The following is a 12,246-nucleotide window of genomic DNA, read 5'->3' as shown; positions in this document are numbered from 1 at the left end:
TTGTCACCTTTCTCATACAGATGAGTTTGCATCCCAAAGCCTCAGTCACCTTAATTCATGTAATAAAAACATCTCAGGTCAGTAACACTCAAAGCTAAATGTGCAATACCATGTTCAGCTATGTTACTATTTATAATGTTATTGTTGTTACATCCGAAGATGTACATAATGGAATGATTTCTTAACTTACAGTAGGCTATTTTTTACAATGGATTTATTAAATTACTTTGAATATTGTCATTGTTGAAGGCTTTTGGAGAAGGATGAACTATAAGCCTGAATTACATAAAATGTTATACCTAAAGACATAAAAGCCACAATAAATAAATCACAATTATTCTAGTTAATTTTACATCCCATATTGCTTTCAACCCACCAGCTTTTATGGTGTTGTTACGTCACTAACTGTAAGCTTGTCAGTCTATGGTCACTCAGAGTAACCTACAGTTAATTTAGCTGCTGGAGAAGAAAGATCAGGGGGGGAGTGGGGAGAGAGCTGCCGTTTCATTCAGACTGTTTAAAAAACGGTAACAAAGGACTATTTTTCTTAGCTGATGCATGTCAATTTAAATCAATACATACAACTATTTTTTAAATCAATAAAAACATTTTCTAAATCCATAAAAGCATTTAAATTAGTATTGCGGGTCATGTCGTTACTTTGTTGAGAATGTGGCCATGTAATAAGCGGGATAATTTGCAGCGACTTGTTCCTTATGGAGAAAATAACACCCGTCATGCAGACCAAGATCCCTCCGCTGCGCGTTGGGATCCTGATCTGCCGACGAGGCTCCATTAAAATATAAATATTTTTGGTGAATTACTGAGTTTAGGCACGTTAATAACGTTTTAATGAAGTTGAATACAGTATATTCATATGTGTCAGTGATCTCATGTCAATTCGGCGAACATAAACATAAATGATCGTGGTGAAGATGATGATTAAATTGATAAAAATCGAGAGCCGGGCTGCATTTCCTCCCGTTCGTTTTTTTTGACTAAACAACATTATTTTGTTAAATAACAACATGGTGATGTTTTGTAAATGATTACATGTCTCTTATTTAGCACAGAGTATGATATCCGTGACATATGGATCTTAACAAAGTTCCGCTGTAAATCCAGTGTACTGTATCTGTCTTTATTTCACATGAGCTCCAGTGTGGAACCCCACTGCACCCCCTGGTGCAGGGGTCGGCAACCGGCGGCCCAAGGGCCGCATGCGGCCCTTTAATCCCTCTGCTCTGGCTCCCTTGAGCTTAGACAAAGATAAGAATGAAATAAAATAAAAGTATTTGTAGGACTATTTATATTTTGTTGCACGGTTGAAAATGTTTCGTATCTTGTATTTTGAGGTGATACTGTGACACATAAATAAAAAACAAAACGGTTTTAATTAGGTCAACTAAAATATGCGTCACATCCTGCTACGGTCCCGCACGAGCGCCTTTTCCTGCAGGTGAATAACCTGACCCCCGGCTCGATGAGCGAACTATGGATAAATCAAAGAAAAGTACCGGAGGAACACAGGAATTAAATTCTGTGTGGACAGAGTTATATGCTTTCACAGCAAACGATGCTGGTTTACCGGTATGTTTGATGTGTAGAGAGAAGTTGTCAATGGTGCTGCAGCCTTTACGTATCGAGGAACAACACGGGAGAGGAAGACAGCTGACAATCTTCAGTCATAAATGAAATGGGGTATGTAATTTATTTCAGAAAACACTTTTTGTTATATTCCATGGAATGCTCTTAACGTCCCGATAGCAATTAATATATTAAATGCTTTGACAATAAATACATACAAAAATGTATCTCTGGAAGCCGTAGCGCTGTAAAAAGCACGACCAATCATTTAAACCGGCCCGGCTAAAATGATTGGATGGCGTACCTGCCTGTCAGCCTTCCATCTGTGCACATTCACAAACTTATCTCGTGGCCTCATTGATGATGCGCGTTCGTGTGTGTTGGAGGAGGGACTCTGTAAGAAAGTCTGAAGGAAGAGGCATATTTTTTCCGGTTGTGTATTTTCAAATTCTAGCGCACTCGAGCTGGTTTCTCCATTCTTACCTACCCCACCGTTAACTCTTTTTAGGGTGCAGCTCTATGTTTTAATTATTTCAAAGTGGGCCCATTTTAATAATATTTTTTTTTCCTTCAAATGTGCAGAGGACTCCCCAAGTGCTGTGTTTAATTTATTTTAAAGTAGGCCTGTGTATTATTTTTAATTCTCCTTATAGGAGTTCTTTGTTTCTTATTTGAGGTTAACAGTTGTATATAATGTAATACATAGCCTAATAAATGCAAAAAAACTATAGTTTTTGTCTGATATCACAATAAATACAACTTTATTAGCTATCAAGCTATGAAATATGTTTTGCGGCTCCAGACAAAAAAATGTTGGGGAAAAAGGAGCAAAATGGCTCTTTTTGTCAAAAAGGTTTCAGACCCCTGCCCTGGTGGATCAATGATCCATTGCAGCTGGCTTCATTATAATTACATTTATCTATCGGTCTCAAGTCAAGCTGGAGGTTTTCCCTTGAGCGAGGGCAGATCAAATACCAATCACGGCCCTCGCGTTTCAAACTGTCTGAAATGAATCGCTACATCTGTAGGTCTTGTTTTATCTCATATTTATGTTTCAACTCATGAGTCATCTTCCTGAGACATATTACACCAGCCTTTATTATGACCACATATGTTGAGGGTTTATGCCGTTGCATGAAGCTTAGAATTAAGCTCCATCAATTGATTTTGAATATGCAGTACTCCTCAATGCTTCACAGCCTCTCAGTTGTGAGATGGAAGGAATGCTTCTCTGACTCTTTACATTAAGCAACCTAACATTTAGTTTGAGAAGTTTTAAAGATGCTAAATTGGTATGTTTCTGCTGTTACACACAACTGGTTATTCCTTTTCATTCCTAACATCTTACCTCAGATTTGGACACAATCTGATATTTTAAGATGTCTGATCCCTCCTCAACATTGGAACACATTCAAGAGAAACATCACTGCAATCCAAATATGTTGGATTTTGGCAAACACATATTATGGGGGGAAACAGAGAGTGGCGTTTTTATATGTACAAAAGTGGTGGGGCACGAACAACTTAGATGTTTATATATAAGCTTCTGGTGCTTTTTTAAACACGTAAACAAATAGCATGGTTCCGATAGGATAGAGAGAGGGAGGTGGTGTCGCTCTATGAAAGTAAATGGGACTCCCTGATAGTTGAAAATCTACGCTAAAGGGCCCCCCACTGCGTTGATAGTGACTCCAAGGGATCCTGACATATAGGACGAGTTGGGAGTGAGAATGAGTGTTGTAGTGAACCAAAAGTCGTGATAGAGGCTTGCTTGTCAACATCCGGGTATTTCTGCACTGGTGGGCCATGTTAACAATACCGGGTCACTATATCAATCGATCCAGCAGAGCAATAGCCTATAGGCAAAACACAGAAGATCAACAAAAGATATGACATAAAATGAACTTACCAAAGCTGAAGTAGATAGTAAACTTCATTCATTTTCTTTCCGTTTTACTGATTTGAATCACGATAAGCTGCTCTCTCTCGTCTCCTCTTCACAACTACACTTTTCGCGGCACACGTACTTACAGCCAATCAGCTCTGAATTATGAGATGACGTTTTGGTAGGGTTGCCAACACTTTGACCCACTGGTGATTATTTTTTTGCCGCACACATTGAATAGAAAAAGACTGAGCACAACTTTGTATAAAATCCATGTAAAATGTGACCCTGACAAATGCTAAGAATTAAGGTATTAGGAGATGAATACAAACATAATTAACCCATAGACTTTATGCACATATTGAAAACCAACATAATTGGCTTCTAATGCACTTTCTTTACTCATCACACTCTTGGAATAATTTAGCCTTGCAGTTATTCAACTGTTTTGCTTCAAATGTCACAGTGCATTTTAATACTAATAATGACCTAACAACTGTGATTTCTGTTTTTGGTAGGACCCACTAGCAGCTACACATTAGATACTGGTACACAAGGTGTTTGCATTTGGGAGCTGTAATCTGTTGGATAAAGTCATTGATTGTGGCTTTATAATTGAACACATATCCAGGCATTTAATACCAAATGAAAGGTATTTCTCCTCGTCTATTGCAATGCTAATCTTTTACTGAGACGTCAGACATCTATCCACCCTTGTAGTAGGTGTGCGTGAGTGTGTGTTTGTGTGTTTGAGAAAGAAAGGCTGATACAGACAGTGAAGTGGAGTGTTTCTGTCTGTGTTTGTTCCTGCCTGTAGTGTGTGTGTGTGTGTGTGTGTGTGTGTGTGTGTGTGTGTGTGTGTGTGTGTGTGTGTGTGTGTGTGTGTGTGTGTGTGTGTGTGTGTGTGTGTGTGTGACGTCTCTGTTCCAGTTCAACTCTCTGTCTAGCAGCTTACCTGTCTACTGAAGCATAGACACACAGAGAGAACACAAACACAATTACCATTATTTATTTTTTCCTTTCATGGGGTGTTGAAATATTCAGAAAAACGTGTTTCCAACTTGAAACCTTCTTTTGAAAACCAACTCAAGTCAGAAACAAGAACTGAAAAAAACGAAACCGACTTTAACACAACATTTTTTGTATCTCTGTAATAAAATACAACACACCTAAGCGTCCATGTTGTTTCCACATTACAACTTAAAGCGCAAAACAACAAAGTTGGAAAGATGTCTGTACTCTCCAAGTGCCATTCTAGCACTGATTGTTCTTTTAAAACAATTACAAGATTGGTTGTTGATTTAAAAATTGTATTTTGGCATGACCCCAATAAAGAACATCTCTAGAGGCGGAATAAGGGAATACTTAGATGAAGGACAAGAAGCAAGAAGGTGGAGAAGAGAAGAGGAAGGAGAGAGAGAATAATATCCCAATGTGCTGGATAAACAGCAGCCAATCCCATTTCATCCAGACTTCAGAACAGCAGGGATTCAGACTTCCACTGAAAGGATTCTGTCCCCTCTACCTGAACGGACCACCTTCAGATCCTTCTTTACATTATATTAACATTAGCTTCAGTTTTTCATCCACAGCGACTTACCACCAGTCTCCGTACAGCTATCAGCCGTGGCAGGAACAATTATGAAATCAATCAAAGCTGATCTGCTGTGACTGGTGGAAGCATGGTCAAGTAATTACACGGGTTTGGTACTCAAGAGTCGGTATCTTCCTCATGTAGTGCATATAAATCATCAGAGAGGAAGTTTGAACTGGCGGATTTTTATGCACATCAAATAGAGTAACATTAAATTAAGTTATTCTCATCATCATTCTGCCTAATCTACTTAGTTTTCCTTCCTCATCTACCTCTAGAAAAAGATAAATATTTGAATCTTGAATATTTTAATGATAGAACCTTTATCTTACCACCATGCATGAACAGCCTAATTTGCAAAGATTCCAATGACCATATCATGGTGTCACATGTTTTGATCTTATCGTTTCTGGACACCAACGATTGTTCTGTTTCCTGTAGTGTGTTATAGGTTTTAGTGCATGTAAATGGTCTGCAAAGGCTACAATCCCTGTATTCCCTCCAGAGGGAGTTTCTCTGCCACCCTGCCTAAAAACCTCCATTGGACTCCTTTGTTTACTTCTGGAACAATGTGACATCACTATGTAACACCCACGCATCTATTGTTTAGCGCTTCAACACATTGTACGTGATGTAAGGGGGCTGGAGATCTCTAAATTGTTGACTTATCATAACCGATGACAGCTAACCAATCAGAGCAGACTGGGCTCTGGTTTCAGACAGAGGGTGAAAAGAGGTGCTGCAGCACAGGCAGTATTAGAACAATAAAGAGCTTTTTGAAGAGACATGTCACAGTAGAAGCACAAGATACAAATATGAAGCTGAAAATGAGCAGAATATTGTCATGATTTTTGTGTTTGTTTAGTTTCCTGTTTTATTTTGACATTTATTTTTCTCCTTGTGCCTTACTATCTGTATTTTCCCATGTGCCTTGTGTGTATTTAGTTTTCCAAGTGTTCTCTGTTGTCGTCAGAGGTTTGTCGTCCCAGGCCCCTTCAATGGTCATGTTGGTTTTCCCTGTGCTCCTGTACCTTGTGTTCCTGATTTTTTCCCTCATCGTTAGTACATGTACGTGTGTACATTTGTTTGTAATTAATAGGCTTGCTTTCTATTGAATCTACTGCCATTTCATTTCTTACTGCACTTGGGTCCAACTTCCTGTCAAACCCTGACAAATCTGTCCTCTATAAAAGTCAGTGCTATTATTTCTCGCATGTGTTGTAATGCTACACACTCAATAAGTCACATGCCACTTTACTATATATTTATATATGAATTGCTAACTGGGAAAAGTGCAGCAATAATTGTTTCAACATCTTTAAAGCACAGAAAAGGTGACATCAACTCAATTACCTTCAATATGCTTGGGTTCTCTCTGTTAACTGTGACGCTTGGTTCCTCACATTAATGAACACCATTTCCAGTCTATTCAGAAGATTTCTTAAACCTCCTATTGTCTTCGTTTCCCCCCCCCCCCTTACTTGGGTGTTCACAGTCAAATTTGACCGGTCCTGTTTCAACTGCTATTACATATCATAAAGCCTTGATGCAATCGAATGTAAAACAAAAAAGTTATGATTGATGAAAGTAGTAAATCGGTCAGATTTGACCCGAAGACAACAGGAGGGTATGATGAACAATTGTATTCTTCTAGAAGTAAATCAATTTTTCACAAAAACCATTAATCATCACCACATTTCATTTAACACCCTTTCAAACTGTACTTATTGTATCAGACTACTGGTATACATGAAAAACTGCAGTAAATATACAAAGAATAGACACTGAACATGTATTGCGTGTGCCAGGTGTGATTCACATGAGGGGATGGCCACATAAGGGGGGGAACCATAGACTGTATATATAAATGGACGTAGGGTCCGTGACGTCACCCATAGGATTCTCCAGAGTTGCCGAGAACCCCTTAGTAGGCGGAGTCGGCCACTAACGGCTCGACAGTGACGTCAGAGTTCAACTCCCGCCTCCTCCAGCCTGCTCCAAACATACTTGCCAACCTTTAGACTTCAGAAATCGGGAGCATTCAACACTGGAATCAAGCAAATATGAATATGTTCGCGTGACATTAGTTATTTATATTTTGATATCACTTAATTATACGTTTAATACATTTAAGTCAAGCTAAGGTACATGTGATAGTAGCTAGTTAGTGCTCTTACCTGTGAGGCCTCCTCCAAACAGCATAATAACCAGACTGTATCATTAAAACTAAGTACCAGTTATAGATCCTTGACTTCAGACAAACAATTCAAAAGACAACATGTATAGAGAGGCGAAGTCCCGCCCATCTACTTCCGACCCATGGGACCCCGGAAGCGGAAAATTATACATTGACGTCAATGGAGAGAGAAAAGTCATCTTTCGATCCCGTTTGAATTGTGCCACGAATGACACATATGATGTTTGTCAAATTAAAAGAACATTTTACAAGTCAAAAAAATAAAAATGTGTCGTAAAACTGTGAAGTTACAATTTTTTTTGTGTGAAACCGCTCAGTGAACTACAGGTCTCTGGTCTCGCACAATACGCGTCACCATCACAAAGATGGCTGTCACGTTAGTAAATTTCACCTGTTTCTTTCAGAATGAGGCGAAAAAGTATAAAAAGAGGTGAAAATCACTACAAGTCTGGGCATGTTGAGAGCTGTACATACACGAAAGGGAGCGGTTCTGTAAGAGCCAGCATGCGGGACCGGCTTTACAAGGTTTCAGTGAGTAATATGAGTGCAATGTCTAAGGTTAATGTCAGCTAGCTAACAAGGTACACTAACGTGTTTTGTTTTAGCAACTAGTTTTCTCCTTAAGAACTTTGTGGTGTCTGTGTATGCTGTGGATAACATTAGTGTTCACAAGAACAAGATACACTCCCGTGTTTTGTTTTAGTTGCTCTTCAGATTGAAGCGGCCAGTTCTATATCGACTATATGTGTGATCTCCTTTTTACATCTCGTTGTGTCATTTGAGTTTATTTGCTGTGTGTAGATTCAAGGATTTTGGTTATCTTGTCCAGGGATGCAAACTTGTCACCTTTCGGCGAAATTCTCCGTTTTGAATCCAAAATAGGTCTTTTTTATGATTCCTGTAGATCTGCAATAAAAATATTTTTGGGGTATGGGAGGGGGTCTGGGACCCGGATTAATGTGCGGCCGCGAGCTTTTTTTTATATATTATAATGAAGCGCGAGCTGTGTGCTCGAGTCTTCCTGCCTGTCGGCTCTGCTCATGATGTATAATAAGCCTCTGCTGCTCGGCTATGATGGTCTAGCTTCAGCAGCTACATTACCTACGGTGCGTTCGTTAATATTAACTGTGCGTCCGGAGTCACTGTGGCACAGACTGGACCGCTGGTGAACAGCTGTTAGAACGGGCCGTTCAGGTGTTCAGAGTAGAGCTCCCTGTCGGAGCGGCAGAGCGTGATATGCACTGAAAAGTTTTTTTTCCCCGTCGCAATATTATCGTTGAGCTAGCTAACTAGCATACATTGTCACTATCTGCTAACGTTAGCTTTAGCCTTCGTTTTCTAATCGTTTTTTTCATAGGCTATAAACAGAGGTGGTATAAGTATATATCTTGTAATTGATTAAAAGTAGAAGTACTCAGTTCTTGTACTTGAGTAAAAGTAGAAGTACCAGAGTGTAGGAATACTCTGTTACAGTAAAAGTCCTGCATTCCAAATGTTCCTCAAATAAAAGTAGAAAATTATTATTATCAAAATATAGTGAAAGTAGCGACAGTAAAAGTAGTCATTTTGCAGATTGGTCCATTTCAGGATAATATGATATGTTTTATAATGACTGATCATTAAAGTGTTATCAAAGCTGGTAAAGGTGCAGCTAGTTTGAATGACTTTGTATACTGCAGGCAGGGTAGCTTTTGGATTTACTCCAGGTGGAACTAAAGTCTGATTTAACACTTGATTATATTTCACATCATTCATCCACATCTGTAAAGTAACTAAAGGTATTACATACATGTAGTGGAGTAAAAGTACACCATTTACCTCTGAACTGTAGTGGAGTAGAAGTACAAAGTAGCAAAACATTGAAATACTTAAGTAAAGTACAAGTATCTCAAAATTGTGCCAAAGTATAGTACTTGTTGAGTTTATGAACTTGGTTACTTTACACCAGTGGCTATAAAGATAGAAAGACTAAGCCTTGCACAGAGGCATGAAAATACATTTTCAAAATGCTCAACAGTGCTGCCAAAATTATAAACTGACTGCTACACAATTAAAATAAATGCTTTTTATATATTTCTATTAGATGTGACTCTATGGCGTTTCTGTTAATATTAACACTGCTGCTTTAGTTGTTCTGACTGCTAAAATCCTGTTATTCCTAATTTTAAAGCCGATATTCTGTGGGGTCAGGGGGCTCGGATCCTTGTCACCTTTTTCATACCTGATGAGTTTGCATCCCTGTTGTCAATTTGTTTGGTTATCTAGGCACAGCTGTGTGTGACTCCCTCTGGTACACTGGTATGTGTTTTCCTAATGTAGAGAGCATTGATTAATTAATAAACTACACACTGACTCTAGATCCTGACCAAATCCTTATTTTTTGATCAAATGTTTTTCAAAAAAATGTATTGTATATTATATAACAGCTGCACATCACAGACCGGAGTCTCTGCTGCTGTGGACCACGATGGAGGCGATCATCCTCCCCATCCCCAAAGACCCTGCATGGCATGGAAATCTCCTCCTCCTGGAACAATTCTACACCCAGCATATGCTCCCTGTGTTGGCCAGTAGAGAGGAGGACATTTAAATAAACATACTCTTAACACCCTCGGACTCTGCGTTGTGTTTCGTATGTGTGATGGGGTGTTATGCAGAGGGGAGGAAAACAGGACACAGCAGATTGGGATTGTGGTGGAGATGCTGAGCAGTTATTTAATTGTTGCGTGTAATTATTATTATACTGCGTGCTTCTTAGTTATTCCATCTTTTGCTTTAACATGGATCTGTATGTAACTCTATATTTACTTGTTATCTACCACACTTCCTTCTACATCATACACCATCATTATACATGGTGTATATAGGATATATATTTATTTGTATACATATCTGTAAATTGTATAATTTTATTTTTCGTATTTGGGATTTCTCTTTTGTCCACTCAAATACACTTGGCCCTTTCTCTTTTCCATTTGGAAAATGGCAGCTGCATATTCTGCTTTTCTCATCTGCTCCCTGTCTGCTCATCTTCGATGAGAAAATTATATAATTAATTACTAATAATCATTTAAACCTGTTATTACCAATATTTCACAAATTCTTCATGTAAACTTAAGAGTACAGCTGTATGTTGAGTATGTCAACTTTGCTTGGTTCATCTTACTGGGGGGCAGCTACATGGATGTCAGTGCAGTCCACAATCATTTTGCAGCTGAAGGCAGAATGAATTTATTATTGACTCAGAATGAAGCACAACTTCATGTCATACAATACATTGACTTTATTTGTAATTGTGTAAAAAAATATGAATATTGATTAGCAAGCAGGACCTGCAGGAACAGAGAATGGTGATGGATGGAGCTGGGAAGAGAGAAGAATAAAGAAAACAGATTACTTTATTATCGGATATTAAAAATTCAATTTCAAAACAAGTTGCCGCTCCTACAGTTTTCTAGTAAAGATGATTTCACATGAGCAATGCAAAATATCACACTCAATACGTGTGTCTCTGGGGGGTGCATTGTGCCTTTGATGTATATAAATAATATACCATAACCAAATACTATTACGTACAGTGGAAATCAGGTTGCCAGAGCAGGTCAGTCCAGTGTGCTTGTTCCTCAGGGTCTCAGCAGTTACAGGTGAGGTAAAGAAAATAAAAGAGAAAAAGGTCAGTAACAACACTTTAAAGTAACAACACTGAATAATTATCTCTTTTAATAATTTTCTCTCAGTAATCACTCAACTACTGTCTTTCCAACAAACAGATTGACTCACTCTCACTATCATCACAATGAAACACGTCCAGAAGAATGTCATGCAAAGCTGCCTGCCTTCCTTCCTTCGACTCTCCCTGAACTGCCTGATCTTTTAATGGTCAATGTTAACCATTTGTGCAGATAGCATTAAGTAGAAAAGATCGCTGATACTAATGTGGGGTTAGCCTACCTCCCGCCCCCTTAGCACCTGGTGGAGGATAGGCTCCTCTTCAAATGTTTCACAAAATACTTACCATCATGACTACTCTTACTGTTTAACATTTCGGTTTACTTCGTGTTAAGGCTAATACAAATGACAAGGCTAAGTAATGTAATATAATGCTAACTAACATGCTCGCTACTAGCTAGGTAGCTAACTTGACTATGTTCCATGCAAAACATGTATATTACCTGATATGTTTGGTCCAACGACTCCTGGTCCTTTCATCAGACGGGAAGCGATAGAACGAGCAAGTGGTATGATCTCTTTTGTGATTACAACCTCGTACAAAGCACACAGGCATCTTGTAAAAGTGAATTTATTGGAGCAATCTCTTATATTTATTGGAGGGAATAAATCAGTCTTCTTCTTCCTCTTTGCTTTGCGAGTCACAACCAGTCTTGGAGCATTATCGCCTATGACATCACTTACGCGACCCAGAATGCATTTGGGATTTGTAGTCTTTCTAGTTGCGTATTATTCATAGTCTTATATTTCAGCAGTTTTACGACAAACTGTGACTTTTTTTGCATGGAAATGATTGTTTAAGATTGACAAACATCATATGTGTCATTCGTGGCACAATTCAAACGGGATCAAAAGATAACTTTTCTCTCTCCATTGACTTCTATGTATAATTTTCCGCTTCCGGGGTCCCATGGAGGCTCCCGGAAGGGGAGGGACTTCGCCTCTCTATTTAAAGACCAATCTTTATTTGAATGTGCCTCTTAACCTGATATATTAGTTATACAGTAATAGTATTGACAATCTAAAAAAACTGAGCAACTCAACTGTCAACTTTATGTTTCTTATTGTCTAAAGCATTTGTTATTTTCATTTCCCCCTCTCATATTCAGTGTGGACGGATTGAGACAGCGTGGTGTCCAGAAAGCTGCAGAGACTTCAGGGAGAAACCTCCGTGTGATGGACGTCCTGTCTGTTTGTTTGGCCCGGAGAGGACTGAGGGTCTTTCCTCTGCGAGGGGGACCAGGCCTTATGGAG

The 12,246-nt window shown here is 38.8% G+C and overlaps 2 long non-coding RNA genes across 2 annotated transcripts; one reads left to right on the top strand and one right to left on the bottom strand.

The window, feature by feature from the left end:
* Positions 1-7,598: 7,598 nt before the first annotated feature.
* On the top strand, positions 7,599-9,876 carry LOC307041603. The gene is made up of 2 exons (XR_013808813.1): positions 7,599-7,794; positions 9,690-9,876. It is a non-coding gene; the product is annotated as an uncharacterized lncRNA (long non-coding RNA).
* Positions 9,877-10,526: 650 nt separating this feature from the next.
* Positions 10,527-11,940, bottom strand: LOC307041561. The gene is made up of 2 exons (XR_013808790.1): positions 10,840-11,940; positions 10,527-10,626 (listed from the first exon to the last, which is right to left on the bottom strand). It is a non-coding gene; the product is annotated as an uncharacterized lncRNA (long non-coding RNA).
* Between the last annotated feature and the right edge of the window lie 306 nt (positions 11,941-12,246).

This window comes from Notothenia rossii (genome assembly GCF_949606895.1).
Source record: "Notothenia rossii genome assembly, chromosome: 5".
NCBI classification, from domain to species: Eukaryota; Metazoa; Chordata; class Actinopteri; order Perciformes; family Nototheniidae; genus Notothenia; species Notothenia rossii.
Note: the sequence above shows the minus strand (reverse complement) of the source record. Positions and strands in the feature narration are given on the sequence as shown.